Source organism: Narcine bancroftii, chromosome 3 (genome assembly GCF_036971445.1).
Source record: "Narcine bancroftii isolate sNarBan1 chromosome 3, sNarBan1.hap1, whole genome shotgun sequence".
In the NCBI taxonomy this organism is placed as follows: Eukaryota; Metazoa; Chordata; class Chondrichthyes; order Torpediniformes; family Narcinidae; genus Narcine; species Narcine bancroftii.
In genome coordinates, this window is record NC_091471.1 from 234,285,686 (window position 1) to 234,296,190 (window position 10,505).

Sequence of the window (10,505 nt, forward strand, 5' to 3'; positions counted from 1 at the left end):
GAGTCTCTTATGTGCCCCCATTGTTCCAATTTCCACCACCATCCACGGTAGGGCGTTCCAGGCCCCCACAGCTCTCTGTGTAAAAACGCTTGAACTTCCCTCCCTTCACTTTGTACATCTGTCCTCTTGTGTTGGCTGATCTCTCCCAGGGAAACAGGTGCTGGCCATCCACCCTGTCTCTGCATCTCAGAATTTTGTCGACCTCTATCAAGTCTCCTCTCATCCTTCTACCCGCCAAAGAGTGTGTGTGTATGTGTGTGTGTGTGTGTGTGTGTGTGCGTGTGTGTGTGGTCTCCATGCGTGTGTTGACTCCCTGTCTGTGTGTGAGATGACCTCTGTGTGTGTATAAGTATGTATGTGTTGGTCTCAATCTGAGTGTGTGTGTGTGTGTGTGAGAGAGAGAGAGATGGTCTGTGTGTGTGTGTTGGTCTCCCTGTGTATGTGTGTGTGTGTGTGTGTGTGTGTGTGTGTTGGTCTCCCTCTGTGTGTGTGTGTGTGTGTGTGTGTGTGTGTGTGTGTGTGTTGGTCTCCCTCTGTGTGTGTGTGTGTGTGTGTGTGTGTGTGTGTGTGTATTGGTCTCAATCTGAGTATGTGTGTGTGTGTGAGAGAGAGATGGTCTCTGTGTGTGTGTTGGTCTCCCTGTGTATGTGTGTGTGTTGGTGTGTGTGTGTGTGTGTAAGTATGTATGTGTTGATCTCAATCTGAGTGTGTGTGTGTGTGTGTGTGTGAGAGAGAGATGGTCTGCGTGTGTGTGTTGGTCTCCCTGTGTATGTGTGTGTGTTGGTGTGTGTGAGTGTGTGTGTGTTTGTATTTGTCTGTGTGTGTGTGTGTGTGTGTGTCTGTCTGTCTGTCTGTCTGTCTGTCTGTCTGTCTGTCTGTGTGTAAGATCGTCTCCATGTGTGTGTTGGTCTCCCTCTGTGTGTGTGTGTGTGTGTGTGTATTGGTCTCAATCTGAGTATGTGTGTGTGTGTGTGAGAGAGATGGTCTCTGTGTGTGTGTTGGTCTCCCTGTGTATGTGTGTGTGAGTGTGTGTGTGTTTGTATTTGTCTGTGTGTGTGTGTGTGTGTTTGTATTTGTCTGTGTGTGTGTGTGTGTGTGTGTGTCTGTCTGTCTGTCTGTCTGTGTGTAAGATCGTCTCTGTGTGTGTGTTGGTCTCCCTCTGTGTGTGTGTGTGTGTGTGTGTGTGTGTGTGTGTGTGTGTGTGTGTGTGTGTGTGTGTGTGTGTGCATGAGCATGTGGGTACCTTTGTTCAAATTAGGCATGTGCACGCACGCTTGTGGGGGTGTGTGTGTATGTGTGTGGTGTGTGTGTGCACACGCATGCACATTCGTGTGCTTGTGCTATACCATGATCTAGAGAAACACTGTTTCTTGGGGTTACATATGTACAGTCAGATGGGGATGAACTTGAACTTGAAACAGGCCTTTCAGCCCAACTTGCCCAGGCTGGTCCACATGTCTCGCCCACACCTGTCCCACCTGCCTTAGTTTGGCACTATGCTGCAAAACCCGACAAATGTGAACCAACTCAACAATCTAATGCTCCCTCCCCACCCCCCCAAGAACAGCCCATGGGTGTTATCGATCTGTAATATTACCACACCCCTCCTCAGCATCAGAATTTATCCTCGTGAACAGGTCAGGAAATTTGACGTTTTGCATCTGAATCACAGGGCAAACGTTCATATAAATAACAATAGTGCAAGTCAGGCCGTGTCTGGTGTTCATGGATCATTCCAGAATCTGGTGGCAGCGGGGAAGAAGCTGTCCTTGTGCTCGTTTTCAGGCTCCTGGACCTTTTCCCCAATGGTAGCAGAGTGAAGAGGGTCTTGCCTGGGGGATGGGGATGGGGGTTTTTGATAGAGCCCGCTTTTTGAAGACCCCTCCTCATGTCGATGTCTTCGATGGAGTGAAGTCTGATGCCTATGATGTCTGCCCATGATGTCGCAGGCCGAGTGAACGACCCCCTGGAGTTTATTCTTGTCCTGAGAGCTGTCGTCTCCAAACCAGGCAGTGATGAAACCGACCAGAATGCTCTTAACAGTCCACCTGTAGAGTTTACAGGAGACTTTGGTGATGGACCGAATCTCCTTGGGCACTTCACAAAGTCTAGCCGCTGGCCAGCCTCCTCCATGATGGCATCGAGGTGGAGACTCCAGGACTGATCCTCAGAGATGGTGACCCCCCAGGAATTTTAATTTTGTGACCCTCTCCACCACAAATGAGGACTGGGTCGTGTTCCCCCAACTCCCTCCTGAAGTCCAGCATCATCTCCTTGGTTTTTATAAAGTTATCAAAAGGTTGTTAGTTTGCCATCACTCAGCAAGCTGATCGATCTTGAACACAACCATAGGACATTCTAGCTCAGTAGAGGCCCTTCAGCCCTCAATGTTGTGCTGACCCATATATTCCTGATGCTGATACTGAGGGTGTGGTAATATTACAGCTCAATAACATCCATGTGTCTGTCTAAGAGTATCTGAAATGCCCTCAATGTCCAGTCTCCATCACTGTACCCGGCAAGGTATTCCAGGCCCCCACAACTCTCTGTGTAAAAATTATTACCCTGAACTTCCCTCCTTTCACTATGTCCAGATGTCCTCTGGTGTTTGCTGGGAAACAGGCGCTGGCCGTCCACCCTGTCTATGCCTCTCAGAATCTTGTCAACCCCTGACAAGTCTCCTCTCATCCTTCTATGCTCCAAAAAGTTCCAGCTCTGCTAACCTTGTTTTATAAGCCTTGTTTCCAAATCCAGGCAACGTCCTGGTGAGTCTCCTCTGCCCCCTCTCCAGAGCTTCCCCATCCTTTCTGAGGTGACCAGAACTGAACACAATACTCCAAGTAGGGTCTCACCAGAGATTTGTAGAGTTGTAACATGACCTCTCTACTCCTGAACTCAATCCCCCTATTAATGAAGCCCAGCATCCCATCGGCCTTCTTAACCCTCCTTTCAACCTGTGCGGTGACCTTGAAGGATGTATGGATTTGGACCCCAAGGTCCCTCTGTTCACATCCTTAAGTAACCAACTATTAACCCTGGACTCAGACGTCTGGTTAGTCCTTCCAAAATGCATCACCTCTCACTGATCTGGATTGAACTCCATCTGCCACTTCCCCGCCCAACTCTGCATCTTGTCTGTATCCTGTTGTAACCTTCAACAACCCTCATCTCCATCCACAAACTCCTCCAACCTTCCTCTCATCCACGAACCTACTGACCCATCCTTCCGCCTCTTCGTCCAGGTCATTTACAAAAAATCACCAAGAGCAGGAGGTCCCAGAGCAGATCCCTGCGGACCCTCCTCTATCTAACCCACTGAACAATCTAACCTGCCCTCCCTCATACCCATAGCCCTCTGTTACTCCTGCATCCGTGTGCTTGTTTCAGAGCCTCTTCAATACCCTCCACCACCAACTCCCTCCCCTCCACTGGCGATGCATTCCAGGCCTCCACCACTCTCTGCGCTAAAACCTGCCCCTAAACTTTCCCATTCAGCACCTGCTCGAGGAAGAGGAGCAGAAGGAGGGGACCCCAGCGGGATGGCGACAGCCCAGCAAGGGGCCCTAAGCCTGCGGGACTGGCTCGGGGCTGCTGGGAACCGAGTGTCAGAGCCAGGGATGGGGCGGAGCTCAAGAGGGGCCTCAGGCGATGACCCCGACTCAGAGCCTGGGGTTGCCAACGGATCGGATGGGAGTCCATGTGGCCGCAGTGGGGGGGAGGGGGTACCTTGGTGTCTCTGAAGGGTCTTTTGCTTGTCCCTTCGTCCTAAAGGTCAGGGCGCCAGGTGACACTAACAGCAGCCCTGTGCCTTATGGCCACCAGAGGGCGTTTGTGTAATATCACACGTTCTGTTACATTCAGATTTACGTACACGACGCCACATACAACCCTGCGGGCGACGAGGAGATCAAGGAGGCATTGGCTGAGGGACGGGGTGGGTAAGTACATAAACTTACCAGTCAGGTTTAATTGGTTAGGGACCAATAAAATGAGGGGAGGGACAAGGAGCAGCCCAGCGAGTGAACGGCCCAGCAGGGAACAGTCCAGCGAGGGAGCAACCCAGCCAGGAGAGGCCCAGCCAGGAGCGGCCCAGTGAGGGAGTGGCCCAGCCAGGAACAGCCCAGTGAGTGAGCAGCCCGGTGAAGGAGTGGCCCAGCGAAGGAGCGGCCCAGCCAGGAACGGCCCAGCCAGGAGCGGCCCAGTGAGTGAGTGCCCAGTGAAGGAGTGGGCCTTCCAGGCTTTGGCTCAACAGGCGAGGAGAAGGGTATTACTTACCTTTCTTATTAAGTTTAATATAGAATTCAGAGTCAGGCCTATGGGGTTCGTGCTCTGTCCTGAGTGTTGGATGTGGGAACCATGGGTGACGTCCACCCTCCCCAGTGGCCACATCTGCGCCAGGTGCATCGAGTTGCAGCTCCGAGTTGGGGAAGTGGAACTGCGGCTTGGTGACCTGCGGCTTGTTGGGGAGAGCGAGGAGGTGGTTGAAAGGACCTCACCCTCCCCAGTGGTCACACCTGCACTGGGTGCACCGAGATGCAGCTCCTTAAGGACCAAATGAGGGAGATGGATCTGTAGCTTGTTGACCTGCAGCTCGTTGGGGAGAGTGAATTGGTCATTGAGAGGACGTACAGGGAGGAGGTTACCCCTAGACTAAAGGTGTCAAGTAAGTGGGCAACCATCAGGGGAGGGAAGATAAATGCCCCGTGGCTCTTCGTCTCAGCAACAGGTGTCTTGGATGCTGTTGCAGGGGGGGGATGACCTGACAGAGGATGGCCACAGTGACCTGGCCACAGTGACCAGGTCACCGGCACTAAGCCTGGCGCCATGGTGCAGAAGGGAAGCAAGAGGAAGGCAGTGGTCATGGAGGGGGTGGGCAGACAAGGGATAATGGATAGACCCACATGGTGTGTTGCCTCCCAGGTGCCAGAGTGCGAGCTATCTCAAATCGGGGCCAGGGTATTCTAAGAGGAGGGTGACCAGTCCGATGTCTCAGTTCATGTACCAATGACATAGATAAAAAAGGAAGGCGGTCATGAAGAGGGATTACAGTGAGTTAGGATGGAAGTTAAGAGGCAGGGCCCCCAGGGCCGTGATCTCAGGATTGCTACTGGAAGTGCAAGTGGGGGCAAAGATGGAAGGATCAGATAGATGGACGCGTGGCTGAGGGGCTGGTGCAGGAGACAAGGGTTTAGATTCTTCAATCATCGGGATCAGGCATAACCTCTACAAGAAGGGAGGGCTACACCTGAATCCAAAAGGGGCCAATATCCTGGCGGGCAGGTTTAACAGAGCTGTCAGGTATGGGTTAAACTGATTTGGCAGGGCGGGGGATGGGAACCTGAGTGATAGGGCAATGGATAGGAAAGAGAAAATGGGAAAGCTTCGGCGAGGCGGTGAAATTCAAAGGGCAGATGGAGCAGAAAGGGATCGGAGAATGTGGCCAAGTGCGTCAGGTAACAAGGTGAGGGCTGTGGGGAGTAACAGATTAAAGGGATTATATATGAATGCACGCAGTATAAGAAATAAAATGAATGAGCTTGAGGCTCAACTGCATATTGGAGGGTACAATATTATAGGGATAATGGAGACATGGCTGCAGGAGGGCCAGGATTGGGCGATTAATATTCCAGGGTACACGTCCTATCGAAAGGACAGACGGGTGGGTAGAAGGGGTGGGGTGGCTCTGTGGTGAGGAAGATTTTCAGTCCCTTGAAAGGGGTGGGATGAAAGCAGGATAGAGTTGAGGAATTGTAAGGGCAAGAGGACCATAAAATGGGAGTTGTACACAGGCCCCCAAACAGTAGTTCGGATATAGGAGGCAGAATAAATCAAGAGTTAAGGTTGGCATGTCGGAATGTTATAGGGGATTTCAACATGCAGGTGGACTGGGAAAATCTAGCTGGTGCGGGGCTGCGAGAAAGTGAACTTGTAGAATGTCTCCGGGATGCATTCTGAGAGCAGATCGTGATGGACCCCATCAGGGGGTGGGGGGGGGGGGTGGGGGGGAGACAATTCTGTATTGGTTTTGCATAACGATGCAGATTTGATAAGGGGCCTTGAAGTAGGGGAACCATTGGGTAATAGTTACCATAATACAGTGAGTATTGAAAGGGAGAAGGAAAGAAAGTATCAGTATTACAGTTGAATAAAGGAGATTGTGCAGCCAGCAGAGAGGAGCTCGCCAAAATACAACAGAAGGATCCCCTGGCTGGGAGAACAGTGGAACAAAATTGGCAGGGATTTCTGGGCAGTTCATTCCTAAGAGAAAAAAAGGTTCTCAGGAAAGTCAAGGGTAACCGTGGCTGAGAAAGGAACAGTATCAAGACCAGGGAGAGGAAGTAGAATATGGCAAAGAGGGGCGGGAAGCTGGAGGATTGGGAAACCTTCAAAGGGCAACAGAAGATCATTATACAGGAGGGAAAAATGAGATACGAGGGTAAACCTGCCAATAATATAAACGGGGATAGTAAAAGCTTCTTTAGGAATGTAAGGGAAAAATTAGGACTAAAATTGGGCCCTTAGAAACAGAAACAGGCAAATTTATTACGGGAAGCAAGGAAATGGCTGACAAGTTTAACAGATACTTTGGATCTGTCTTCATCAGGGAAGATACAGGTAAAGGTCAGACAGGGGGTAGAGCTGCTGCGGTATCGAAGGAATTGATAGAAATTCCAACAGTAATGGAGGGCTTGATGGAAATCCAGATTCAGAAGCATGTGGTCTTCAGTAGACTGAAAGGACTGAAGCCTGGTAAGTAAGTCCCCAGGGCCAGATGGACTGCATCCCAGGGTTCTCAGGGAGGTTGCTCTTGAAATTGTGGACCCATTGGATAACATTTTCCAATGCTCTGTCGATTCAGGAGAGGTGTCTGTGGATTGGAGGGTGGCCAATGTTGTGCCACTTTTCAAGAAGGGAGGGAGGGAGAGAACGGGCAATTAGAGACCCTGACATCAGTGGTGGGGAAGACATTAGAATCTATTACAAAAGAAGAAATAACAGAACACTTAGAAATTATAGTATCATTACAAGTCAGCTTGGCCTTCTGAAGGGAAAATCTTGCTTGACTAATCTTCTAATGTGACAAGGAGGGTGGACATAGGAGACCCAGTGGATTGGACTTTAAGGAGGCTTTTGATAAGGTCCTGCACAGGAAATTAGTAGGCAAAATCAGAGCATGGTATCGGGGGTAGGGTGCAGACATGGATAGAAAATTGTTTGGCTGAGAGGAAACAGTGGCCACTTTCGGGATCGCAGGATAACAAGTGGGGTCCCACAGGGCTTGGTGCTGGGTCCTCAGTTGTTTATCATATCTATTAATGATTTAGATAAGGGGATTATAAATAACATTGGCAAATTTGCAGATGTCACAAACCTGGGTGGCAGTGTGAAGTGTTGGGAGGAAGGCAGGAAAATGCAGGAGGACTTGGACAGGTTGGGTGAGTGGGCGGATGCATGGAAGATGCAGTTTAATGTGGATATAAATGTGAGGTTGTCCACTTTGGTGGCAGGAACAGGAAGGCAGATTAATATTAGAGGCAGCCTCTATTCACAAAGGACCCCCCCACCCCAGGCCAGGCCAGGCCAGGCCAGGCCCCCTTCACTCTGCTACCATCAGGGGAAAGGGTCCAGGAGCCTAAAGACGAGCACCAGGACAGCTTCTTCCCCGCTGCCATCAGATTCCGGAATGATCCATGAACCAGAGACACTGACTTAGTTTTCGTGCACTGTTATTTAAAGAGTAATGTCGTAAGATGGTTATAATATGAATGTTTGCACTATGATATTGACGCAAAACACCAAATTTTGTGACTCGTTATGACAATAAATCCTGATTCTGATAGTATGTGGTGAACTTTTCAGTTATAGGCAATGTTACAAACTGCAGGTGGAAGACCAGTTAAGATCGGGCTCAGGCCACTGGCCAGTGCACACCTTGCCTTTGGCTGGTTCGAATCATCCAGCGTCCTTATTGCCGAGAGCCCTGTATCTAGCACCAGCACAGAGGACACCCGCTCTCTCTCTACCTCATGGTGAGAGCCCCAGACACCGCTCCATGCCAGGACGCCAAAGCAGACGTCGCTTGGAAGGGTCGCGGGGAAGGGGTGCACTGCACTGAAGCTGAGCTGTGGTATTAATATGCCTCGAATTTCTAGAGATTAATACCGGCAGTGGAAATGCCGCTCTCAACTGATCTGGAGTCCGAGAGTGTGCATAAATACCCCTGTGGGTACACTGGTACCCGCAGCTCCCCTTATTCAAGGGTCTGGTATAACCTTTGCTTTTAGGGTGTGAATATCTGCATCACCTGTGTGAATTAATACTTGTGTACTGTTTGTTTCCCGTTACGATCGGTTCCCATGCTTCCTTATAATTTGTGGGGGTATGTTCCCACACCCCCTTATAAATTATCTTATTAATTGTTGCGTTAGTCAAGTTATGTTTGATCACTAACTCTTATGTCCAGACTTGGAGGGTTTTATGCTCTGGGGTATTGGTGTCCCCCACACCAGACCGTGGTGCAGCCGGTCAGCACACTTCCCAATGCACCTCTGTCGAAATTTTCCAGGATTTCTGGTGACATGACTATAAATGGATCTTAAATCTTAAGCAGATGTCCACTGGTGTTTGCGACCCTCTCCCCAGGTAAACGACGCTGCCAATCCACCCTGTCCATGGCTCTTGTAGACCTCTTTTAAACCACCTCTCATCTTTCTTCACTCCAAAAAGCCCCCCAGATCTGCGAACCATGCCCAATGTGAGCGTCAGACATGGTCGACTGCAGGCAGAGGAACATTTCTCCCGCCCCAAGTGCAATTCCATTACAATCAATAAATGAGCCTCATTTGAAGGAGGGAGGGAGTTGAAAGTTGACAAATACCTGAATCTTGAGCAAGAAATCAAAGAGGTTGTGCGCTCCAGTCAGGCTCAGGTAGCACCGAATATCCTCTGGCTCAGAAGCAACGGCTCTTTTCTTCTCAGGCAGTGACTGACTCTGGCAGAGCCCACAGAGAGTGGCTGCGCGCTGTGCAGACTCTGTCGGACCGGTTAACGAACTGGAGTGCAGCAGGTGAGGCCTGGCCCTCTGCCCTGCCCCGCAGAGCAGTGAACTCCTGCGGGAGAAGGGGCCGCAGCAGGGACACACAGCGTGGACAAAAATTCCCTCCTCTGGTCTGACTCATGTCGGCCAAAAGGTCCCACCTGCCCCTCGTCCCTCTAAACCCTCCTATCCATGGATCTGTCCCACACACACTGGTCCTACCTACCCCTACCCATCTAAACCCATCCTATCCATGGATCTGTCCCAACCACACTGGTCCCACCTGTCTTATCCACCCTATTCAGCCTCTCAGAATCTTGTTGACCTCTACCATGTCTCCTCTCATCCTTCTATGTCCAAAGAGAAAAGTCCCAGATCTGCTAACCTGGCCTCATAAGACTTAATTTCTGATCCAGGCAACGTCCTGGTCAATCTCCTCTGCCCTCTCTCCAGAGCATCCACATCCTTCCTGTAATGAGGTGACCAGAACTGAACACAATACTCCAAGTGTGGTTTCACCAGAGTTTCTAAAGATGCAACATTTCCTCACGGCTCTTAAACTCAATCCCCCAACTAATGAAAGCCAACATACCATCAGATCTATGCATTTGCACTCCAAGGTTCCCCCTTGCGTCCTGCAAAACATTCCTGTCACCCCCTCCACTCCCCGTCCCCTGTTCAAACCCCTCCTATCTCTGTGACCCCCCTCCTCTCCCCACCCCCTGTTCAAACTTCCCTTCCTGTCTCCGTAACCCCCTCCCCTCCCCCCATTTAATCACCCCTTCCTGTCTCTGTAACCCCCTCCACTCCCTGTCCCCCTGTTCAAAGCCCCTTCCCTGACTCTATAACCCCCTCCACTCCCTGTCCCTGTTCAAACCCCCATCCCTGTCTCTGTAACCCCCCCTCCTCATTTAATCACCCCTTTGTCTTTGTAACCCCCTTCACTCCGTCCCTCTGTTCAAACCCCCCTCCCTGTCTCTGTAACCCCTCCACTCCCCATCCCCCTGTTCAAACCCCTCCTATCTCTGTGTCCCCCCCTCCTCTCCCCATCCCCTGTTCAAACCTTCCTCCCTGTCTCTGTAACCCCCCTCCCCTCGTTTAATCACCCCTTCCTGTCTCTGTAACCCACTCCAATCTCTGTCCCCCTTTTCAAACCACCCTCCCTGTCTCTGTAACCCCCTCCACTTCCCATCCCCCTGTTCAAACCTGGCTCCCTGTCTCTTAACTCCCTCCACTCCCTGTCCCCCTGTTCCAACCCCCTCCCTGTCTATGTAACCCCCCCTCCACTCCCCGTCCTCCTGTTCAAACCCCCCTCCCCTTCTCTGTAACAACCTCTGCTCCCCGTCCCTCTGTTCAAACAAATAAGGCAGGGGCAGGTGGGAAGAGGGAACCAGGGTGGGGAAAGTGACCACTCTGGTTTCTCACTCCCTCCCACCCATCTACAGAGACGAGGAGCTGATACAGACGA

At 51.0% G+C, this 10,505-nt stretch overlaps 1 protein-coding gene across 8 annotated transcripts in view; it reads right to left on the bottom strand.

Moving 5' to 3' along the window:
* The window catches only part of LOC138758299 (scavenger receptor cysteine-rich type 1 protein M130-like), an 80,141-nt gene extending 71,083 nt beyond the window's left edge, over positions 1 to 9,058 (bottom strand). For 6 of the 8 annotated variants that reach the window (XM_069927017.1, XM_069927019.1, XM_069927023.1 and 3 more), the window contains exon 1: positions 8,879 to 9,057. The gene's annotated coding sequence lies outside the window, so the exon portion shown is untranslated. Of the gene's footprint in view, positions 1 to 8,878 lie in introns of all 8 variants that reach the window. The other 2 variants (XM_069927020.1, XM_069927021.1) reach the window with 1 other exon arrangement.
* Positions 9,059 to 10,505: the final 1,447 nt, after the last annotated feature.